Source organism: Rhinolophus ferrumequinum, chromosome 6, assembly GCF_004115265.2.
Source record: "Rhinolophus ferrumequinum isolate MPI-CBG mRhiFer1 chromosome 6, mRhiFer1_v1.p, whole genome shotgun sequence".
NCBI classification, from domain to species: domain Eukaryota; kingdom Metazoa; phylum Chordata; class Mammalia; order Chiroptera; family Rhinolophidae; genus Rhinolophus; species Rhinolophus ferrumequinum.
In genome coordinates, this window is record NC_046289.1 from 30,349,466 (window position 1) to 30,374,778 (window position 25,313).

At 42.5% G+C, this 25,313-nt stretch overlaps 1 long non-coding RNA gene across 1 annotated transcript in view; it reads right to left on the reverse strand.

The window, feature by feature from the left end:
* Nucleotides 1-23,057: 23,057 nt before the first annotated feature.
* LOC117023677 (uncharacterized) overlaps nt 23,058-25,313 on the reverse strand; it is a 122,402-nt gene continuing 120,146 nt past the window's right edge. Inside the window, exons 2-3 of the long non-coding RNA XR_004423240.1 lie at nt 23,563-23,750; nt 23,058-23,132 (exon numbers count right to left, since the gene is read on the reverse strand). This is a non-coding gene — a long non-coding RNA (uncharacterized LOC117023677). The remainder of the gene's footprint in view (nt 23,133-23,562; nt 23,751-25,313) is intronic.

The following is a 25,313-nucleotide window of genomic DNA, read 5'->3' on the forward strand; positions in this document are numbered from 1 at the left end:
GCTCAACCTTGTGTCCCCAGCACCTACATAACACCCGAAAAATACCTTTCTGCTGAAGAAAAGAACGAATTAATAGAATTGAGAGGAAAAAGCCAAAGGAAGCCTTAGTAATGGTGGGCTATACACAACGGGAGGTGCATTTCTTATTGATGACTGCAAATAGAGACTGTATAAATGGCCAAGCGTTCCAGCTCTCCGCCTGCTGAGAACAAAAGGGAGGGAGCTAACACAATGGAGTGTGCACTGTCTGCTTGGCATACATCGTTGCCTTCAACTTTTACTACAGTAATAGCTATAGAGCAGGTCTTATCCCCATTTTAGGGATGAGAACCCTGAGAGCAAGAAAATTGTATTGCTCTCCCAAGGTCTCACACCCATAAAAAGGAAAAGTTAGTATCCCACACCAGATTTGTCTGTCTATGGAGTACCTCTTTACTTCACTGCGTGATTACATTTGATGTATTCCAGAAAGCTGAGGACCAAATCTAACCCTGTGAGGTCTGAGCAAAGCTACAAGGCTTTTTACATGGCTCTAAGTGTGACCAACGTTGTCCCGAAATAATATTATGCCTCATTATATCACCATGGAGATTCCAAACTAGAGATGGCCTGATCAGTCTCAAAAGGCCTTGCCCTTGGGGGCCAATTCTGCTTATACTCCTGTCAGAGGGGCACTTATTTAGGACACGGGTCATGGTGACTCTCAAGTCAGGCCACTGGGCCTCCTCGCCAGCAGTCAGGAAAGGTATATATCTGCCAGCTAATTCTGAGAGCTGGCTCCCCTTCATGTAGATTTGTGATTCTCTTGGGCCCTGCGGGCACATTTAAACAATGAAAGGAGATTAACCACTCAGCCTGAGAGACATTTCTAATGACACAACCAAAGCATTGACTTTTTCTACTTCAAACATTCTGCCGTCATAAGTTGATTCAGCGCCACCGTGTATATCAGAAATATTCTTTCTCACACTTCAGTGGTGTCTGCCAGGGGAAGTCACTTCCAAGACCTATCCAACTGCAAGACCACTGAGTGAGTGTGAGCCTAGCAGAGCCAGGCCAAACTGGCCCACTGTGGAATCTGGTGGGGCCTCTTCTCCTTTGAAATGGAGAGCAATGGTTTCTGCTTAACCACAAACCAAAGAGTGAACTTGGCCAAGATGCTCTCAGGCCTGAGATGGGCTGTTACCTCCCCCCTGCACAAGAGGATCGAGAGGCCTGGCTGGCTTTCCCTTTGAGTTCCAGGGTTTTAGATCCACAATTACACTTTTAAATTTGGAGGTATGTACACTAAGCTATTTATTGACAAGTTTTCAAGGGGTCATGAGCAGAATCCCCGGGGTTGGAGATAGGGGTTGATGAGACCCACCTTCCTCAGTCTGGCCAGGCTCTTCAAAGTCCCACCAGACCAGCATTGGGTCTGAATGCAGCTACCATGTTTCCCCGAAAATAACAACTGGAAAATAAGCCCTAGCAGGATTTTTCAGGATGACATCCCCTGAATATAAGCCCTAATGCGTCTTTTGGAGCAAAAATTAATATAAGACCCGGTCTTATTTTCGGGGAAACACAGTAGGTGAGACTGGAAGGGAAAATTACAGAGACCTGCCAAACACCTTTCCCTAATATGATAAGTGCTTAGCAGTTTTGGCAACTTCAGGATCCTAAGATGCTGGATTTCTCCTAAAGAACGGGAAGGGAAAGGTGGGCAGGGAAATTAATTGACAAGCTTAAGAAAAGCATGGTTTTTAATGGATTGATTTTCTGTTGCCTCTAGTCTGTTCAATAAAATACACTTCTATGAGTCATTACGCACAAGCACTCATAGATAACAATTACAGGGACGACAGCATAAATCTCCCTGCTATAGGCAAGGGAGTAGGAAGCTGGAGAAGGAGTGGGAACGGATGATGAACTCTTGCAGGGCACTTATAATTATGAGAAAAGAAATTATTCCTGTCTTTAGGACTTAGAGATACATAGATAGGCACCATCTTGGCTCAGTGGTTTCCAAACTTTTTGATCCCACCAGTAAAATGTTTTAAGCCCAGTATGTCATATATTATATACATGTCCTATGATACTCATCTATGATGTATATTTTAAAACATACATAAAAAAGTTGAAATTGATATAGAATCAGAAGAAAATCAATAAACTTGGTACAGTATTTTCTTCCTTCATCTCAAAGGGTCATCTAAGTACATATTATTTTGGAGACTTCTGCTCTAAATCTCATGGAGTCTACATTAGTTTGTTAGGGCTGCCATAATAAAATACCACAGACTAGTTGGCTTAAACAACAGAAATTTATTTTCTCGTAGTTCTGGCAGCTGAAAGGCCAAGGCGAAGGGGTCAGCAGGGCTGGTTTCCTCTGAGGTTTCTCTCCTCAGCTGGCAGATGTCCACCTCTTTGCTGCCTCTTTACGTGGGGGTCCCTCTGTGCACATGCACCCCTGCATCTTCTCTGTGTTCAAATTTCCTCTTTGCATCAGGACATCAGTCAGACTGGATTAGGGCCCACCTAACAGCCTCATTTTCACTTAATTATCTCTTTATAAGCTCTAGCTCCAAATATAGTTACATTCTGAGGTACTGGGAGCTAGGGCTTCACATATGAATTTGGGGGGGACACAATTCAGCCCTTATCAGAGCTTCTTCCAGATAATAGTTTAATGCCCTCCACAAGAAATAGGAAAGCTATATGTCAGACACTAGGACCAAGAGGAGGGATCTTGGGGGCTATTTTCAAGCCGTTAGCTTGACCACATGCATTCCAGCCCCCTGAGGGATAATGTTCCCCTAGGACAACTGTAGAACCACCTTTCCCAGAAACCAAAGTTGATCCGTCTAACATCAAGTAATGTCAGGCCACTAGTAACAGACAGGTCCTAAAAGTGACAGGCCACTTGCTCCCCAACCTCACAAAGGAGAAAATGCAAGGGCAAGGGCACCCTCAAGAGCTTTGGACAGTGCTGGACTGTCCTCCCAAGAAACTCCCAGTTGTGGAAGCACCAGCTAGGACACTAGAGAGTCTGATATTAGAGGTCCAGTGATGAATCTAGCCCACAAAACTCCTTCCAATATGGTGACAAGGTAGGGGCCACATGTAGGGCTGGCCCTTGGCAACACTTTCAGTGAGGGTCCTTTTATGTACTTTCTTCCCTATTTGAACATCTTCTTTCCTCAGATCTTTCAGAGCTATCACTAGAGCATTGGACTCCCTATTTCATATCCCCAGGGTTATTTCTATTTTTTAAAGAGGTTCAAATGGAGTCGGGGGCGGGGGGGAACCAATCTAAAGGAATGAATCTCTAATGTTGGAATTTTGGACATTGGAATTCCAGGTTAGGGAAATATTTGAGGGGTAGCAGAAACTTTCTTGGCCTTTCAAATCATCCTGTGGTGAGAGATGCTGATTCTGACTGTTCCTATTATTTAAAAGCTACTGCTTCCTCTAGAGTACAGTTCTTATCCACGCTTCCAAACGGAACTTCCATGAGGAGGGTTAGGATGTGACACCAAGTGATGCTGATACCAAGCTAAGAGACAAGTTGGAGTAGTGACCTTCTTAGGTGGGACAAGGGAATAAAAAAAGGAAAGATGGGGTTTAGTGGAAGTTAAGACAAGGCCTCTGGAATTCTACTGCCTGAGTATGACCCTAGGGTCAGCCACTTCCTACCTGGATACGCTATGCTTCAGTTTCCTCATTTAAAATTGAGATAATTCTAGTCTGTCTCATGGCACTACTAAAAGAGTTTTAAAGGAGATAATACCAGTAAAATACTTAGCACAGAGCCTGATAATAAGTACCCAAGAAATGTTAGCTGCTGTCATTAATAAGAGTTTGTCGAGTCAGGAGGTCTAAAATCTAGCAAGTACACAGCAAGCTTACTTCCCTTTCAAAAGTAATGGGGACCTGTGGGAAGAAGGGACTGAGATAATGATTTTTTTCCTACCATAAAATATACATATGCACGGCAAGTATTTTGAAATATTTAATGCAGGGTAGTGGAGGCTTTTTGGGGCAAGATGAAAACAAGCTTTAACAGGCAAATGCTTATTCTGAATTCCTGGCAATACTGTGAAGAGACAAGGTGAACTTTGTCTAAGGACTTTAGCATTGGGAGGTGATGGAGATAATGAGAGAGAAAATTGGCCAGGAAAATTTTAACCTTGAAATCAAAGCCCAAACCAATGGATATTAAGCTTTTGGGGATCATAAACCCCTCAGAGAATCTGATAGTTATGTGTGCTTTTCCCAGAAAAACCTTACATGCACATATAACACTACACAGAATTCCAGAATGACCCTGGACCCCCTGAAGCCCGTCCACAGATCCTGAAGGAATCAATGATCCCAGATTAAAAATTTCTCATAGGAGAGAGAAAGAGAAACAAGCCTGCAGATTACAAGGCTTGATGTCAGAAAAGGTCTGGAAGCAAATGCATCATGCTGAAGTGCTGAGCGAGGCCAGCCATGTTTCTGAGGAAGCCCGCAGGGTGACTGTCCATCCTTGCCAAGTAGTTTGTATCCAAAAGCTGCCCCCACTGTGGATAGAGAGTTGTGTGGGCACGTAAATCAACGGTGTGTGCCAGACTGAGGACCAACGTGGGCAGTGGGGTGTAGAAGGGAGAAGGGGACAACAAGGAGATTGCCAACCAAGCAAGATGCAGCAGCCGTACCCCTTTGGTGGAGAAACCTGCCCCCGGGACATGGTGGAGCAGAGCAAACCTGAGCTGAGGCAGAGTGGACCTCACAAAGCTCCATTCCCAGCCCTGCCGGTGTCACTGCTCTGCACATATGTGGGGGTCACCGGAAACACCCTGGATCCCACCCTCTCTCCCACTCTACTTCCTACTTCCTAATTATGTCTCAAATCCATCTTCTTCTTGCCTCCAGCCCCTGCCTCAGCCCTTGTTACTCACAACCATGGCTCACCCAGACTCCTCTGTCTCCCTGCCACGCCCTGTGGCCTCTGTTATTTATATTCCACTCTGCAGCCAATGTGCTCAGAGTGGGAATACTGATTGTGCCCTCGGAATGACATGCCACTTCCGGAATACGGCCTCCTGAATACAGCTGTGATGGGTCCCCACCTACCCTTCCAGCCCCTTCTCATGCCCCACCACCGCATGGGCACCCATGGTCCAGACTTTCCTCAGACCCTTTAGTACCTTAGCCATGCCACCTGCTGCGTGGCCAGCTCCTATGTATTCTTCAGGTCTTTGGGGGCTAACTCTTGTCGCCTCCTTTAGGAAGCCTTCCCTACCCTTTCCTCCACCGCCAACATCTCTCACCATGTCCCCAAACTCCAGCCAGCAGAACTGTTGACCTTGCAGGCCCCTGGAGGCATGCTCTCCCAGCTCCAGGCCACTTCCTCCTCAGCCAATGCTCCTTCCAGAGGCCTTTCCTCAACCCCCAGGCTGGCCATACTCTCAGCCCCTGGATCTCTCCCAGCACAGGTCTCGCTTCACCTACTACACATTTTTTCTGGGTAGGATCTTTGCCTTGTTGGTCCGTCTTGTGAAGTACTGGGTTACTGCGAGGATGGACGGGTGAACGTGCATGAGGCACTTAGAACAGTGCCTGGAAAATAGTAAGCACAAGAGTTAGCTATTATTATTACTGATGTCATCATCCTCATCGTTATTATCAATTACAGCTATAGTCTCACTGCCTGACACATGGTAGCATTCAATCAATTTTTGTCAAAAGAATGAATGGATGATAAAACTCTGTGTATCACCGCAGTCATTTTTGGTGCTTTTTATTTTAGTTTCTTAAAGTATGTTTTTTTTCCTTAAAGCATCTTAAAAATCCTTTTTTGAAGAATCACTTTGTGCTCCTCAAAATATCTTAGGGATAAGGATTCGGGATCTGGTAAACCTTGAAACTGAAGTATAGAAAGGCTGGTCCAAGGTTACACAAAAAGCTGCCAGCTGAGTCTGGGGACAGAACATAGTAGATCCGGGTCCCCACACCTGGGCTAACTTCCCAGGACAGTTTGGAGAGCCCCCCTTCCAGAACTCCTCCTTTCCTGACCATGCTTTCTCCAGCCTGGGCCGTGGGGGACGGTGGTGAAGCACATACCATCTTATTGGGATTTCATTAACTTGTGTTCATTTGTGTCACTTAATTATTGTGGTCTCTGGCCCTCTCTAATAAATGTGTTTTCCTAACCCATAGCCTCTGGGCTATCATTCTAACCATAGCTACTATGAGTGAATGGCTTCTTGGGAACAGAGGGACTGTCTTTGAATTGCGACCTCAGTAGGGCATGCTAAAGAGCTTCCTGCTCTCCGAAGCGGGTGGGGAGTGGGGGGCAGGCCAGTCCCTTGCGCTCTCCTGACCAAGCCCTGCCATTTCACTGTTAGTCACCTGCCAAAACAATGGGCCTGGTGTGTTTATACAGCCGTGTGCCCAGCTGCAGCAGAGGAGTTAAACTTCAGCCTCCAGGAAAGGGCAGGAAACTGCATATGGATTTAAATATTTAGGCAACTGGAAAAGCTCATCCATCTTGATCTGTTGGCTTCTTTAGGGGAATGTGAAGGCGCTGAGACAACATGAAGCAAAAAGCAGCCCTATGCCGGGGGAAATTTAGATCCTAGGTCTTTTGTGCCAACAATCCTGTTCAAAGAGAATTCAGTGCCTGTACGAGGTTTTACTTCCCTCCGTTCAATGCTGAGTTAAAATTCTTTTCTCTCTTGCCCTGCAAAATAGATCGCACTGGACAGCAGAAGCTGGGTATTTAATTGCAAACTCCACAAACAAATGAGCAGCTGTCTCTGTATTGACAGATGTACGTCTCTTGTCTATATAGACACTTTAAAAAAGAGTGGTGAACAGAGAACTGTATGCTTTTTGGGAAACAGATTTATCTTCGTAATTATGTTTTCACTTGCCCTTAGATTAAAATTAGTTTGCCTTGCCTGAGCTCACACCAACTTGAGTTTGGAGGGAGGCGGTTGGAGAGAGTATTAGAGGAGGGGAAACTGATTTGATATGAAATGTCTGCTGCAGAGATTCTGGGAGGACAAAGGTCTTTGAGAATTTGCCTCAAAGAGCTGAGAGCTACCCGAGGTCCCCACCCCATCACTCTTACTAAAGATACTTCAAGGGTGGCAAAGATATCGCTCGTCAGTTTGCAGGGGGAGCTATTGTAGCCCACTGAGGAGAGGTATCTCTCCAAACTCACATGTCGTGCATCCTAATGATGAGTCTGTCAGCAGAAAAATGGAAATCTGGGATGTGATCTCCATGCTAGGCTCATGGAGACCCTCTTTGGCCAGGATTCCCTTACATTAATAATCCTGGATTTTATCAACTTCACTCAGCTAGGAAATTCTGTCCTAAATAAGAGACAGATACTGAGATTGGCAGTGGCTTCACAAATCCATCCATCCTTGTTGGTGACAAAAGAGGAAAACTGTGGATCAAAAGCAGACTTGGGAGCCGGCCCGGTGGCGCAGGTGGTTGGAACTCCGTGCTCCTAACCCCAAAGGCTGCTGGTTCAATTCCCACGTCGGCCAGTGGGCTCTCAACTACAATGTTGCTGGTTCGACTCCCGAAAGGGATGGTGGGCTGCACCCCCTGCAACTAACAAGGGCAACCTGATCCAGAGCTGAATGGCGCCCTCCACAACTGAGATTGCAAGGACAACAACTTGACTTGGAAAAAAGTCCTGGAAGTACACAGTTCCCCAATAAAGTCCTATGCCCCTTCCCCAATAAAATCTTTAAAAAAAAAAAAAAAAAAAAGCAGACTCACTCAGCGAGTCCGAGTCCTATGTGGTAGACCAGACTGCACACAGCACATTCAGTGGAGACGTTCTATGTGCTTCTTCCAGTCTGGCCATGTGAACCTTCTGTACCAGCCATGGTTCTCACTTCCCATTCTGCTGGCTGATTTTAGAAAAATATAGCAGGTAGAGACAGTAAAGAAAGTGCTTTTGTGTCTACAAAATCCATCATGCAAAGCCTCTTATGGAACATGAGGTGGGACTTTACGAGAAAGCGAGGAATAAATTTCCATTGTGTTAAACCACTGCTGTTTGGGGGTTTGTTACAGTAGCTAGCATTAGCTTAACTAATGCATCTTCATATTTATGAGGTGACAGTGACAGATTTCTCTAACGTGTGGTTTCCTCTTCCCTTCCAATGACCCATATCTTCCATCCAGAAGAACACCTTCTTAGTAAATAGAAATTAGTTCATTACTTTTGGAAAGGAGACAATATAGTGAGAGAGAAGGTTGTTCCTTCCAAGAATATGTTGGAAGCTACCCATGACTACCAAACACTTGAAATGTGACTAGTGCATCTAAGGAACGGAATTTTTAATGTTTAATTTTAATTAATTTAAACAGCCACATGTAGCTAGCTACCATACTGGACAGCAACATGGGTTAGGGTGTTTTGAGGTTGCTGATGGCCCCAGGGGAGCTCAATGCCCCTACAGCTCACGTCCATCAGTGAGCACCGCAAATATCCTTGGTAAAGCTCATCTAAAGCACATTGTTGAAAAATAAAGCTTCTAAACTTGCAATTCATGAGGAAATTCTGCAGACAATTCTTGTGTCCCTCTGTTTCTCTCTCGTGTGCACCATCTTGCATTGTTAAGAAACAGTGGGTCTGGAAAAGTATGCAAACATGGATCTTGAGCCCTACATGCTGGCACAGGAATCAGCGTTACTTGATCTTTACCAACAACACTATGAGGTAGCTATTATCCCCATTTTTTGTAATTAAAGCCACAAATGTACTTTTCTCCTCTAGTCTCTTGCACACAAAACATCTGGCTCCCTGATTGTTTTCTATTACTTCCCCTTCGTCTCTGGTTTGATGCTAGAAATGCTAAGTAAAAGAAGTGTCTGGCACCGCTGACTATTAATAACTTGCATTTGCAATAGCACTTCACAGTTTACAAAGCATCCTGACATTTATTATTTATTTGATCTCCCCATAAAATATGTGGGAAATTATTATCACTTCGTTGCACAGGGGATAAGTGGAAGCTCTGAGAAGCTAAGGGACCCCCCCAGCCAGATAGAGGTGAACCTAGGGCTCAAACCCCAGGCCTACTGACTGGGAGGCCTGGGCTTTGCCGCCTGCTGTTGCCTCAGGCCCTAAGAGGCATCAGACAGATTCTGGGGCAGGCAGTCTTAACCTTCACAGAGTAATAATGACTTCTTCAGAGAATACTGTCTTTAAATACACAAAATCAAATATATAGGGGTTCAAAGGAAAGCAATTATATTAAATAGAAAAATATTTTTAATCAAATGTGCAAATAATACATATGCTTCTTTATTAATTCAACCAATTCTAGCAGCTGGTCTAATAACTTCTGCAATATCAAAGCAGTGATCAACTTACATTGTATTTTAAGGTATGAGGAACAATAGTAATATCATATGAAAATATCTTCAATTTCTGATGGTAACAAAGACAAAGGTACTACCAATACTATTGTGGTTTGTTGTCTACATTTATAACTGAAGAAAATTCTTAATTTCTGTTAAAAATTAGTAAAAATAAATATTTAATTTTTTCCCATCTAAATTCACAGAATTCTACCCATGGAACACCTAGGACCACCCACTTCGGATTTCTCAATCTGAGGGCTTCAAAATCCTCAGAATGGATCTTCCTTTCCAATTCAGCAAATGGCCGACTTGTAAGATGCATCAGATTTTACCTCTAACCTCTTTTCTATACGACCAATAAGGAAATTTGAGATTGCTGGCTTGGATTAAGCAAGGAGAGCTAGAAACATTTTGATGGCCATGATGGTCAACTTGCAAGCTCAACTTCTGATGAGTTCTTATTACAGTGCCTGACAGTCATTGAGTTTTCTATGTTCCCCCTAATAATGACCATGAGTATCCCAACCATCCATCTGGCATTCGTGTGGCACCTTTCTGCCCAGGGCTCTGGGAAGTATGTCCAAGTATATCCTCAGATAATGGTTTCTCCTTTTATTTTCATTTTAAACCTTCACTTCAGTAACTGATTCTCACAATATCTCATTTTGATAGTTCAGAGAATTGTATGATTATCCCTGCTGTATAGATGGAAAACATGATGTATAAAGTGATTGAGCAAGAGTCCCAGGGTCACGTAGTTTCACTGCAATAAAGAGAACTCAGGACTCCCAACTTTCAAAATTCTATTCACTATGTAGAAATTTAAGGAGGCGAGGGAGTGGAGAAGGAAGACACACAGGAAATGAGGCCAGGTAAATCAGGCCAGTTGGTATACATGTAACAAGAATGTGCTCAAAGTTCCCAGAGTAAACACTTGAAAAAGAGAAAAGAGAGTAAGGTGACCCTGAAGATTTGTCATCTCAAATTTCAAGGATCACACCGCAGATGGCAGCGTGCCCAGACCTAGCAGCAGCTCCTGGCTAGAGGGAGATGTTGGATGCCTCTAAGCTCCTCCAGACAGATTTATAGTAATTTCTTGATGTACCCAAGCAGAGTGACTGACTGTCCAAAATTATTCCAGAAATCACATAGGAGAACAAATAGGGGAAATGGTATTTATACCAACTCACCCTTGAGTAAATCACTTTATTATTTTTCTCAAGTATCATATTATGGGTGAGAAAAATCACTGAAAGCCTGTTTTTCCTTTCATCATTAGTCTTAGCCCATTAACTGAATGATAAACAAGGATTTAATTAAAAGCCACTGTCAGATTTAAAACTCATGACACATACCAGCAATGAGCTCAGTAGTTGAAAGGATCACAGAATAGAATAGCAGGGGGAATTCTAAGAAAGTTATTAAACTGGAAATTCATTCACTCCACTGGAGAAACCTCAAACACTTGATTTTAACCTGTCAAGGATCCTTAATTTGCTTTTCATCTAGTAAGACATTTGGACATTCTTGAGTATTTGAAGCAATCTATCACTTCCTGTCCTTTCCTTCTTTCTCTGGGCATTTAGCAAAGAAAGTCTGGAGCTAAAATATGAACATATAATTTGTTTGTGATATAAATAAAAATCAAAATGACTTTTCCAAGCTTGGTATACAACTGTCACCAGTGCACTACTGAAATTTCTTCAGGATTATACTGATATAAGGGATATTTTGGAATTCAGGAGGAGATACACTTATTTTGAAGCTTTAATCACAGCAAAACACCATACACCCACAAGAAGTGGAGGGAGGTGGAATGGGAGGAGTAGCAAGGACTTGCCCAGTGGGCTGGGAGGTCCTTTCATACTCGCCATAGTACAGAAGGGACAAAGTGCATAGAAATCCTTCCTATTGGGCCAGTGGGAACAGAAATGGACACTTGTGCCTCTCGTCTGCTGTCCTTTTCTTGGGGAAGAAGTTTAAGAAAAGGGCCTAGGAAAAGTGAAAAGAAGTTTGTTATGAAAGTCTGTCCTATAGTTTGCAGACATCAAATGTCAAATACAGCAAGGTGACTACTCCTCCCACCTATTACAGACATCACCAATAGAGCCCAGATACAACTCCGAATCCCTCTGCACACACAGCTTCTACCAACCAAAACTGGTGTAAGAGAGAGAATCCCACACATTATTTCAACCTTTCTGGTCTGGTTGCATTTTTAGTTGTTTTTGTTGTTGTTTCTCATTTTAAGTTTCCTAGATGGTGGACTGGTGAAATGCCTGCCTTGGATCAGCAGCCCTCACTACCCAATGGATGACCCTCACATGTATTATTATATACTTATTATGGTAGTTATGACTCAACCATTGTCACTCCTATGCAGGAAAGCATATCTGAATGCAAGTAAATACTAAGGATATTATTCTAGGGATAATATGGAAAACGTTTTATTTTCTTAAGTAGATAATCAGCAAATTTCATTGTATGTGTCCTAAGTAAGACATTTCTTGCGATGCACTTTTGCAGCTATGGGTCTTGCTACCTCCATGAATTACTCACTGCCTTAGACATTGGGAAGCAGCTTCAAGTCCAGAATAAGAGCCTCCAGTGTGGGGACAGAGTCCCAGAGAGCAGTTTCCAGGCTCTCGGCCTCACGTGGAAAGGTGCTGGCTCGGGTAGTAAATGGCCATCAGCTGTGACTAGTTGGCCATCAGCTGTTACCAGTTAGCCATTAGCCACTGATATAACTGCCGTGGCTAAGCTAGCAGGCGGCGGATTGCAGTTAGCAAGTGAGGTTGGCAGGCAGAGAAGCAGATGGCGCATTGCGGATCGTGTGGATCCTACTTCCTGTGTCTCCAACCCAGCCGCCAGCAAGACTATAGTGGTATGAAGCCCCTATCCATGGCTCCGTGGGTGTTCCTTTCTGGCCTCACCATATCCTGTGTTCTTGTGCGGGGAGCGGGGCCAGAGACCCGGCATGACATCCAGGCCTCAGCCTGCAAAGGCAATGCTGCTGCTGGGAGTCAGCCTGACATCCTGACCACAGCTTAGCAGTGTCGGCCTGCCTTTGTTGACCTGTTACCTCTCCACAAACTTTGAGACCTTCCTGTAGATAAATGCTGAAGGATTTGGCTACCAGTGGTAGCACATGACGTGCTTCAGATGGTCCTGGGGTTGTAATTAAGAGAAGCCAGGTCCTACCAACTTCTCCCATCCTGTGTGCCTTCCCTAGATTCACACACACACCGCCCACCCCAAATCTCCACTCTCCTACGTCCCAATATTCTACTGGCTGGCAGTAGGCATGCAGAAGTCTCGCGTGAACAGCAAAGAGACAGCAAAGAGAGCTTTGGAATCGGTGAACGGCTTTATTGCTTAGTGTTTAACCTCGGCATATTCCAAGCAGGCAATTCTCATTCCCTATTTGCTGTTTACCCTGAGGAATCTGAAGTTTAATGAGGTTCACATGAGAAAGACTCATAAAACCACAGCTGTCCAGTGACTCTTTCCTGCTGGGGAGTTGGGCAGGGAGAGGAGTTTAATTGCAGGCATCACCAGAGCGTCTGCAAACAGGGAGGCTGGGTAAAGTAAACCTAGCTTCCTCGGTTGTCTTTGTTTCCTTTCGATGGTTCCCAGTGGCCTTCTCAGTAGCTTCTGCGAGTAGGGAAGCTTCCTAAATAATTCAGCACTTTACATTATTTAGCTCCTCAGCAATCTCGAGCAAAGTCAGTTCTGGGATCACAGCATCTCAGGGCAATGTTCACACAGAGTGGCCAGCTGCGCTCTAACCGGAACTTGATGGGGCACCCCCGAGGAGGACCCCCTAGAAGGTGAGAAGGAACATTAATTAGAAATCCAAGACTAAGTTGTTTACCTTCCCCGTGGGCCACACTGGGCTGAAGCCCTTAAAGGGTACTTAAAGAAACGCTGTGTCAACAGCTCCCTGGGGAGAGGGACATGGCCTCAGTCAGACACTGGGCCTCCATTTTCTCCTTCAGCCTGGCAGTGAGAGGCGTCAATGCCCTACACTGAGGCTATGATGGACACATACACGGGCCAGTCACCCAGCGGCTCATTTGATCATGAAGACGGACACTAAGTAAAAGCAGAGATGGTAGATATAGTGGAGGCTTTCGCTGGTTGAACACAGGTTCAGACCGACTGGACAGTCCCCAGCGCAAGTAGCTATTTGAGTTCATTTAGTGCTTGTCTGGTTGAGGGCTGTGCTGTTGGTGTTGTTCTGGGAAAAAGGGAGGAGTTGGGGGTGCGGGGGCGGAGCTGGGAGGAGATTAAAGGAAGAGAATGATGAGGAGAAAGCGTATTACCTGTTCCTGCTCAGAGTCTTTGTGCTTAAAACTAGATATGAAACTGGCAGGCCGAGGGATATTTGAGATTATCAGAGTTATGTTTTTTGCAGGAAAAAAGAAAAGACAGGAAAGTGTGGGGAGTCAGGCGAGGTTAGAAGGTCCAAGTCTTGTCACACAGGCTGGGAGCAACGCTTCCACCACTCTCTGGAGACAACACATTCACAGCCTTCTCAAACTCGTTTCAAAAAAAAATACAAAACATTCATTTTCATAATCCTGACAAGGTACATCGGGGACCCAACTAAAAAATTTGAATTTCTATAACTAATCTTTGATGATGATTATGATAGGAATATTTGTTGAAAATACAATTAAAATGAAATACTGACAAGCTATTAAACGCAAGTTCCTCAAACGACACCTGTTAGGAAAGCCTGAGAGGTATCCGTGACCAGCAACTTTACCCCTCCCTCACTGAAGCGGCATCAGGCTGACGATGAGAAGCTCAGCCAGCCTTTCAGTCCTGGGATCTACTGAACGGTCACATTGGCTGACACTGCTGCCCACATCCCACCCCAACATAGTCCCCAACGAACATCAACCTAATTTTTCTTATTATTATTCCAAGAATTTTTACGACTGCCTTTAGGAATGAGTGAAGTACCAAAGGTGAGAGTAAATTTTTCCTCACTACAGATAATCTTGTTCTTGGCATAAACCAGTTTGCATTTGATCCTTGGAAGACCCCCTCACCACCACCTTTTTGTTTTTAGATCACCATGACTTTCTGTCTCTTTCCCTTCTCTGCCACTTCTTACTCTCCTCTAACTCCACAAAATATTCTTATTTTGGTCACTACCTGGATGAGATTATACCTCAGCAGAGAGAACATCATGCCAGATGTGTTTCTTTCACAATCCCTGAACCAAGGCGTGGTTCCTGTGTGGTTCCAGGTGTGGTTTCCTGTGTCTTAAATGATGAAGCACCAGTGTCATCGTGGGTGGGATCTAAAAAGTGCTTTGGGCAGAAGGACCCATTGTTCATTTGACAAATTTGGTACCTGTGGGGACAGTGTCCCAGAGAGCAGTTTCCAGACTCGCAGCCACGGCCTGGAATGGTGCTGGCTTGGGTAGTAGATGGCCATGAGCTGTGACTAGTTGACCATCAGCTGTTACTGGTTAGCCATTAGCCACTAATATAACTGCCGTGGCTAAGCTAGCAAGGGCAGATTGCAGTTAGCGCGGCGGATTGTAGTTAGCAAGTGAGGTTGGTTGGCAGGCAGAAAAGCAGATGGCGGATTGCAGATTGTGTGGATCCTACTTTGTGTGTGCGTCTCACCCGGCTGCCAGAGAGACTGGGGTGCAGGAAGACCCTTTGTTGGGGTAATGGCGGATGTTTGTTCCCTGTGTCTCCAACCCAGCCGCCAGCAAAAATATAGTGGTATGACTCCCCTATCTGTGGCTCCGTGGGTGTTCCTTTTTGGCTTTATCATATACTGCGTTCTTATGGGGAGCAGGAGCTCGGACCCCGCATGACAGCCTGCATGACAGTACCCAAGCAAAAGCCACTTGTCCCTGGGAGATTCCAGGACCTACAAGATGATGGTCACATCTAAATGGATGCCCCAGTCACAAGACCCCCTTGCTTTATCCTCTTGACTAGGGTAAAACATTAAGGAGAAAATATAGAAGGTATCATTTTTAAATACTAATAAGAGCTTGTCCTTGGCCATGTGTAGAAAGCAGAACTTCGCATAACACTGACCTCTGGATTTTTGTTACCAAAAAAGTTTAAGAAGGCTAACAGTTCAAAGAGATGGGACAGAATGCATTTGCAAAACTGGTAATAACAGTGAGGAAGACTTAACAGAAGGTAACAAGAGATTTGCAGAAGAATAGCAAATAGACAATATTGTTATTGAAACCATCACAGTGGAGAAAGAGATGGGATATACGAAGACGAAAAGGAGGAAGTGTGGCTGGCTGGCGATGGACACCACTGAGGACCAAAAAAGAAGTTTATATTGGAATTAGGGGGAAAGGAGAGACAGTAGCTTGAGAGAAAAGAGAAGCGTTATTGTTGAGTTAAAACAAAAACAAAAAACAGGGAGTCCCGCTCTCCTCCGGTTGCCTTCCTCCTCACCCCTCCCTTCTACCTTTAGAACCACTTATGTTCCCAGATGCATGGTGCTGATTCAGACCTCCAAGTTTTGCTTGCGTACTTCTCTCTGTCTGCAATGCCCCTTTTGTTGTCATCACTGTGTTCCCATAGTCTAGTTCCATGTTGAGCACATAGTGAAAGCAAGAAAACATTTCCTACTTTTCCCGTTTATCCTGCCCTGGAAGGCAGCCTTGATATTTTGCCTCACATCTTCATTTTCGTGCCAGTACACCCTATAGTGTCCCTTTCAATTACTTTGTAGGCTTGGTCGTAAAGGCTGCTGCATGTGCTAACACATGGTTCTCAAACTTGATCATGGATCAGAATCCCCTGGAAAGCTTGTTGAAACACAGGTTGCTGAGCACCCCCCACCCCACCCCGAGTCTCTGAATTAGTAGGTCTGGGGTGGGTCCCAGGAATATGCATTTCTAACAAGTCCCCTGGTACAGGGTGATGCTAAGACCACCATCTAAGACCACTGGGCTAAGGCATATATTCTTCCTCTTTATCCATCCCATGGTTAAAATAGGAGTCAGATTCCCCCTCTTCCTCTTGGCTTTTTGCTGTCTAGCCACATCCTCCCTCACCTACCGACTGTTCTTTGTATATAGGACCCTGGAACTCTTCTGGCCATTCAGGCCAATTAATCTGCAGAAAACCTGAGCTACAGCACTTCTGGAGACCTATCTCCAACATAACTCTGAGGGTGTCATTTATCCTCCAGTTACTGTTTGGGAAGTGAGGGTAATTCAACAACATAGGCTGCTATAAGATTTGATCATCAAGAGTTTGCCAAGTGTTCTAGAGGGCACCCGATGAAAGATGGCACTAAGAATGGCATACTACTGAATTTAAAAGTACCTTGATTGAAGGGTGTGCATGGAATAAGGAAATGGACTCATAAAATCCCTTCTGACAAACATGTAAGGTAGAAAAATTGCGATTTACAGGTACTTGGGAACAAGAATTGCATAGTTTTGCTCTAAGGCAGGGGTGTCCAAACTGCGGCCTGCGGGCCAACTGCAGCCTGCAATCCATTGTTAATTGGCCCGCAGCAAATTCCAAAAATAGATTTAGTTTACTTAAATAAACCAGGTGAGGCAATACGTACTTCACCTCGAGTGAGTGGCCCGGCTGTTTGTGTATTTTACCGCACATGGCCCTTGGTAAAAAACATTGAAAAAAGTTTGGACACCCCTGCTCTAAGGCTTTAGCGATGTATACCAGGGTTGCCAAAAAAATGTATACAAGTGGGCATTTTGGTCAACGTTGCTCAAGCAGTTGTTCACCATAATCAGAAGTGTCTGGACACTGATGGTAACCACTTTGAGCACCTCTTGTCATTGCAGAAGTCCAACGTGACTTGTATTCATCTTTTCTTATTGGTATATATTGAGTAGTACCATTTTAATACAGTTTTCCTTTCTTAAAATGTGTATACATATTTTTGGCACTCTGTGTTGCAAGATATCCTTTGAAAACTTTTTTACATTTTCCAATGATAGACTAAAAAGAAGTCTGCTCCTCCTCATTAGAGACTGGCTACTTTTCTCAGCTGCTGGCGGGGGTCACACCCCAAGTCTTCTAACCGCAGCTTCTTTAGAGTGTATCATGGCCAACAGGCACATCCTAGCTCTGAACACCTCACCCTGCTCAGCTCTGGCCTCCCACCACCAGCATCTCTGGTTGTGGAGTTTCTGTCTTATTCCAGTCCAGCAGATGCCTTAAGAAAGGACAGCCAAAGATGGTTGTTGACTTACTGGGTAGTGAATGCCAGACTAAGCACTTGACATGCATTTTCTCATCCAATCCTTATAACCCTAAGTGTTATATGTAGATATTGATATTATCTCCATTTTATAGAAGAGGAAAGCAAGGCTTATTGTGAGCTATGTGAGGGAGGAACAATTAATGAGGCAGGAACACTGGCAAGCTGACACTCCAGAGCCTGGGCTCTTAACCACCCACTCTACCACCCCCTTTAAAACTGGGAAAGACAGATAAGTGATAGATGATAGCTAGCTAGCTAGCTAGCTAGATAGATAGATAGATAGATAGACAGATAGATAAACAGACTTTAAACTATAGTCAAAGGGTGAGAAATTTGACATTTGGCAAAAAACTCATGCAGAGCCTCCTGCCCTTGGTGCATCCCTGTCATGGGTACCACACCTTTCATCAGCTATTAAATGGTTACTCCACGAGGGTAGCGATCATGTCTAATCATCACTGTGTCCTCATAGTCTAGTTCCATGTGGGGCACACAGCAAAAGCAAGAAAATATTTAGTGACTGACAGACAAGCCAAAACACCTATCACAAGGAGAGACACCAGTACCTTTCCCAGCCACTTGTTTGTGCATAAAGACCTAAGTAGGCTCATGGGTCAGTCAGAAGTCAGAACCCCCACCAATTATTTGTACAGAATGAATTAATATAAGGAATTGTTAGCTAGACAGAAAGTTATCTAGGCATCTGAAAGAACAATAAAAGAATTTTATGGTTTCTACAGAAGTAGCCACTGCAGACAGCAGCCCCCCACCTCCCACCCCAGGTGCCTCACTGACTGGGAGTAAGAAACCTATGGAAATAAGAAGCAAGTCCCTTCTGCCTCTTCAAGCATCGCAGCCTCCCTGAAGTGCCCCCTATATGAAAGCCTAACAGGAAGGCACCTGGCAAAGCAGAAATGTGTTTTGCAGAGTCCCAGCTCCAGTACCACAAAATATCACATAGAAGGGTGGGTTAGAAACGAGAGACAATAGTTCAATAGCTGGAACATGTCGGTATAATGATGGTTAGAAAGTGTACACTTTATTTTTACTTTTTTTTATTAGTTTCAGGTGTACAAAACAATGTAATAGTTAGACAGGTATCATTTATATCCCTCACACAGTGACAACCCTCCTCCCCCATCCACTACCCCTCTGACATCGCATATAGCCATTACATTTCCACTGTCTCTATTCTCCCTATTCCTAATGCTGTACTCAGCTTCTTGTAACTATATATATATATATATATATATATATATATATATATATATATATATATAAAATTGTAGTTGACATTCATTATTGTTCAGCTTCAGCTTCAGGTGTACAGTGCAGTGAACAGGTATCTACATCATAGATAGATACCTAGGAGTGGAATTGCTGGATCATAAGGTAGTTCCATTTTCAGATTTTTGAGATACCTCCATATTGTTTTCCATAGTGGCTGCACCAATCTGCAATCCCACCAACAGAGTGCACAGTTTTAATTTTTGCTAAAACACTAACTGGGGTATTTCTCTTAGCCTATAATTGTTTATGCCTTTTCCTTTCCTCTTCAGCATCTATTCCCATTTGTGACTCAGAAACAACTATTCTGTTATGTTTGCCAGGCAAACCCTACAGAGACTGGCTGTTTCTATCCAGATTTAATGCAAACAATTAGAGGAATTTCCAAAGATGAGCTACAGAGCCTTGAGTTATGAATAAGTGAATGACTAACAGAGATTTAAGCACTCTTCTCCAAACTGAAGTGTGTTGTACTTTTCCCCCCATACCATCATAACTCTTTAGTAAAACAACTGCATTGGGTATTGAACTTCTGTACTTACTATCCAAAAAAAAAAAAAAAGAAAGAAAAAAACTAAACTATTTGACTCTACTGTTGATGATTCTTAGAACAGGAGCAAGGCGTGACCAGGTAAATTACAGGGAGCTCTTGGACGGAGCCCAGCCGCATCCAGTATGAGATACAAATCTTAAGTAGAGGTTTCTTGAACCTGAATCTCTGAGTCCAGGCTTTTGTGCATGTAGATTCTTCATCCTGCTCTTCAAAAGCTTTCTGTTATTTTCCCTAACTCATTCCTCTTTCCTCAATCAAAGCTGGACAGTGAAAAATCAATGTGTCTTTTATATCAGGACCTGTTTTTGTTTAGAAGTAAACTACATCTCCAGCTCTGAAAAACACAGTATTCCTGCTGCTTGTTCATCGCTTCATTCTATGCATTCTTGTTTTATTTCTGTCTCCAGCACTTTTTGGTGGGATCACGCAACGTTTTCCACCACATCGTTTCCTATCTCACACTGGGCACGAGCCTAGGCTTTCTACATGCCTTCCTCCAACCATCAGTTGCATAGGATACATTGGGGCTGATAGTGTGTAGTGCAAAAAATTCCAAAAAAACAGACCTGGAAGAGCTTTTCATCACTGAAAGGTAAGTCTTGACCCAGTGAAGCCCGGATTCCTCTAGAATAGTAATATGTATGCAAGATGCTATTTGCATAAGACATTTCTGAAGTCAAGATGGATTGTGGAAGCTTTCCTTTTTTACAATGCAAAGCCAATTTAAGCAATAAAATATGTGGTGTCATCACATACAATATACATGTCATTATTGATTACTGTTTATGCTTCTAGGGTCTGAGCTGAATGATTATGGAATAGGGGAAGGAATGTTCCCCGTAAGGATGCTGAGAACAGAACAGTTTGTTCACTGCACTTTTCAAATAGGCAAGGAATTTTATTTTATTTTTCAGATAAAACTCAATACCAGTGAAGGTATGGTAAGACATATACTCACTTGAACTGCTAATTAGAGTACAATCTTACAGTGGTTCTGAAAAACAATTTGGAACTACATATTGAGACTTAAAAGTGTATGAAAAACAATTTAGAAATGTATATAAAGAAACTTTAAAGTGTTGATATACTTTGTCCTAGTGACCTATCCTAGGAAACAATCAACAATGTTATTAAAGATTTATGTAAAAGAGTGTTCATGAAAATGTTACTTATAATAGTAAAAAATATGAGTGACCTAAATATAGAAAAGGTCAACTAAACCATGGCATATTCATATGATGGAATATTATTTTGTACTTAAAAATAGTATTAATTTAGTAACATAAAATTAGAAACATTTAGTAACATAAAAAGGTGCCAGTGATGTAATAGTATTAAAAGACAGCAGAACACAGAGCTGTATATGTAGTTTGAATCTGATGTTGCAAAAAATATGAATACAGTATATGTAATATATAGGTATGTGTGGGGGGTGGGGACCCAAATGATTGGTGGACTACAGATGAAGTTTATTCTCTTCTTAGGCTCTACTACAATTTCCAAATTATTTTTTAAATGAGAAAATTTTAGTTTTAAGATGTATCTAAATTATTTGATATTAGAAAATGATACTAGCATATTTATCACAGTCTTTTAAAATATGATCTTAGTTGAGTTTGCAAGAACAATTCTCGCAGATGCTTTCCATTTCTTTTCTTATACATAAAGTCCACTGGTTTATGAACTTTAAAAATGTCTCCATTTTTCTTGCTTTCCAAGGCTGAGAGATTATGACCGGATGAAGTGCCAGTGTCAGCAGTAGGACAACCAGCTGGGAGTCAGTGGTAAATTGGGCAGTCCTTACATACACCTCAGAAATGTTTGAAAACTATGGGAAAGGACTGATTTAATTTTTGAGAATTTAAGGGTGAAGTCAAGTGTCCTAATACATGTTCCTTGTGAAGGAAATTACTAAAATAACATAAAAGTTATTATGTTTTCTCTCAAGTGTTTCAAAGTAAATTGGCTGTTTGGAGTTTTTACCAGTTCCCTTTCTTCTTTCTATACGACAAACTAGGTCGATGGAGTGAATGGGAAGAAGGAAATAACTTCTAAGAAGTTGCTTAAATATATTAATAACTAAGGTTTTGGGTACTTTATTTTTCCAGAGTGCTTCCATATATGTCATCTCATTATTTCACCAAAATAATCCAATGAGGTATTTAGAACAGGTATTATTTTTTGTTTTGGTTTGGTTTTTTTTTCCAATTAAAGTTGACTTCAGTATTATTTTATATTAGTTTCAGGTGTACAGAATAGTGATTAGACATTTATGTAACTTATAAAGTGATCTCACCAATAAGTCTAGCACCCACCTGACACCATACATAGTTATTACAATATTATTTTCTATATTCCCCGTGCCGTACTTTACATCCCCATGACTATTTGTAGCTGCGATTTGTACTTCTTAATCTCTTCACCGTTTTACACCTAGCTCCTCCCACATGGCAACCATCTGTTTGTTCTCTGTATCGGTGAGTCTGTCAGAACAGGTATTATAATCCCAAATTTGTGAAAATTAAGTAAAGACAGATGATGGCATTTCCCCAGAGGATCCAAAGATCGCCCCTGATGACCTTTAACATATTGTTGCCCAAGGCTTCTGCTCAGTCCCTGAGCCAATAGGGAACCTAGTGTTATATTCAGAGCCCACTCCCTAGAATGGACTAAGTTTAAGACCTAATACGCCTGAGATGAGTATGTGAAGAGCTGGAGCCTTCTCCCCTGACCTACACATGCCACACCATCCCCAGAGCGACAGGTTCCTCAGTTGGGCTGTGGATCCCAACTGTGGCCTGACACCAACTTTTCTGGGACCCTCACAGCCTACCTGCCCTAGACTAGACCCTTTCTCTGAGGACTGAACTTCACCCCATTTGGCTTGGAGTCCCCCAGCTCTGACTCCTCCCTACCTATCTTACATACATACACACACACACACACACACACACACACACTCATCATCATCACCATCGTCACCACCACTGCCTCCACCATTTAGACTCCGGCTTATTCGGAAGCTGAGTCTCGACAGCTTGCCACAAGGTTGCAAATTCATTCAGTTGTCAGAGCTATGACATATCAGGATGTCTCCAGTTTCTTTCAGTCTTGTTCCTCCCTCCCTTTTTCCTTCCTCCTTCCTTTTCTCCTTCCCTCTTTCTCTCTCTCTCCCTCCCATCCTTCTGTTTCATTGTTATTTTTTGGTTAAACACCTCTACTCATGGCACGTTGTCATCCTTTGCCCATGTGAGGCCTCTCCAATTGTCTTATATATTCATTAATCCAGTTTTTATTCCCAGAGCCACCCATCCCCTTGGTGCTCCCCCACAAGGCAGTTATAATATGTTCAGTGTATATCTTTTTGCTTATAATGGTATAACAAGATGCAAATTGTTGATATGTATGCATACATTTTAATTAGCATAAACAGTTTCGTATGATAGATCTCATTCTGTTCACTGCTGTTTTCACAAAATACGTTTTTTCATTATTCATTGTAGCTAGGTGCTTCATCATTATTCATGTAGCTAGGTATTCACCAAACCCAGTGCTTCCAGCTGCCGCACACATGGGTGTAGACCCATGGCATTTATTCATCCTCTTTTATACTCACCACTAACCAACTGCCAAGAAAAGCAGTTGCAGGCAGAACCTGCTCTCCCCTTACTCGTTGCTGAACTCCATCACTCTGCAATAAAACATGAGCTCTCTTAGAAAAAGTGCTCACTAAAGTATGCCAGGGTTCAATCGTAAAATGACCACCAGACGACTTGGCCCTAAATTTTTCTTGTCTCCCAATCCCTACTAAGTCAAGGTTAGCCCTGGGTGTGTCCAAGTTTAGTCCAAATGACACGTTGTACTCTCCCTGGCTCTGTGTGTAGTTTATAACAGTGTAACTGTAAAGAGCCAGAGAACAAATATTTCAAGCTTGAGAGTCATACAGTCACTGTTGCTACTATTCAACTTTGCCATTTTAAACATGAAAGCAACCATAGACAATATGTAAATGAATGTGGCTGCAGCTGCTGAATGAAAAGAGTTAATACATATAAAGTTTAGTTTTGAGGTCACTGGAGACCAGCCCCCTCCCTTGCAAACCATGGGAATGTCAAGCTTACCCTGAGGAAGAAGCAGTTCACTGCTCACTCACAGACGCAGCCCACTCGTGGGGAGGTGGCCTTCTGCATGGATTCACCAGGGATCAGCTACTGAAAACACTTCTCTCAGACAAAGGGTGGCGTGCAACAGGTGCTTTCTAAATTGCAAAATTTGAATTAAGCCACTTTAATCCCCTTTCAGGTACAACCTGTTAAAAGAAGGAAGGGAAAAAGAGAGAAGATTAGGTAGTAGGGAAGGGAAGAGAAAACCTATATTTAATCCAAAAAGACAAGTCTGTTTAATAAATTTTCATAAGCAGTGTATTCATTCAACAAACATTTAATTAACATTTTTAAAATTGAAAATGTAATACATTCACATGGTCAGAAATGTCTAACCATGAAAGAAAAGCCTTTCTTTCATCTGAGACCTCAGTGAAACACTGTATGTTCTTCCAGAAACATTCACAGTTGACAAGCCTATAAAAAATTCCTTAAAAGATGCACATAGTTCTGCAGCCTTGCTTTTATCACTTCATTCCCTGACTTGGATTTAAATCTACCATTTTACTGTCTGTTTTCTAGTTGTCCTATCCATTCTATGTTCCTTTTTATTTTCTTTTTTGTCCTCTAAGATTAATCAAGATCTTTCTTTGCTTGTTTTTTACATTCCACTGCCCCCTCCCACTTTGTTAGTTATGTAACCTATTACTCTTTATTTTTTTAGGAAGTTCCCTAGAGATGCAACATTAATTCCAAGGACCTTGGGCTCACCCAGATAATCACCCCAACTCAAAGTCTTTAATTTGATTGTATCTGGGAAGTCCCTTTGCCATATAACATACTTACAAATTTCGGAGATTAGGACATGGAGATCCTTGGGGATCCATTTTTCTGCCAGCACACCTAGTAATCCAAGGATGCCTGCATCCTTAAATGATGTGAATTATTCTATAAGAAAAAAACTGTATTTGTTTGTTTGTTTATTTGTTTATTTATTTACATGAGTATGGCCTCATGGATATTTGTTTGTCTATAGGTTAGAGCCCAATTTTATCATTTATTTTATTGCTCTAATTGTTCCAACTTCGACCACTGTTTGTTCCTTAAGTTGGGTTCCTGTCTTTTTGATATACCCTATCTTTTTTCAAGCACTTCCTTTTTTTCTGGTACCACAAGATGCTCCAAGCTCATTTTGCATTTTCTATGCCCAAATCTTGTAATCTGCCATTTTCCCAAGGAACACTGGTTCCTTTTATTAGAGAAACCAAGACCTGGAAATTAGGTGGTAAAACCCTGAAGAAAAGACTGGATGGGGTTACACAAAATCACAGTGATTTCCTCTGGCAGTAAGGGAGGGACACAATCAGAAAAGGACGAATGGAAGAATTTGGGGCTGCTAACAATATTTTATTTTATTACCTTAATGATGGTTATATAAATGTTCATTTTACAAAAAGCTATTCTTTATTTTTTGTTTTGTGTGTTTTTCATTGTGTGTGGTTATTTTTTCATAATTTAAAATAGGTTAATTTTTTTAAAAAGAAAGAAAATGATTTGTAGAATAACAACACTGGAGATAGGTAATAACCCAAAAGAGAGGTAATAGTGCCAGAAGGAGAATCATTTCAGTGGTAATGGAGAGAAAGGCAGAGAGAATAAATTATCATGACTGTCTTTGACCATCCCCTGGAATTGAGGGAAGAGCCGACCTTCCCTACACACCCTAAGACTCGATACCTGAAAAAAACTGGGGGAACTGATCTCAAGAA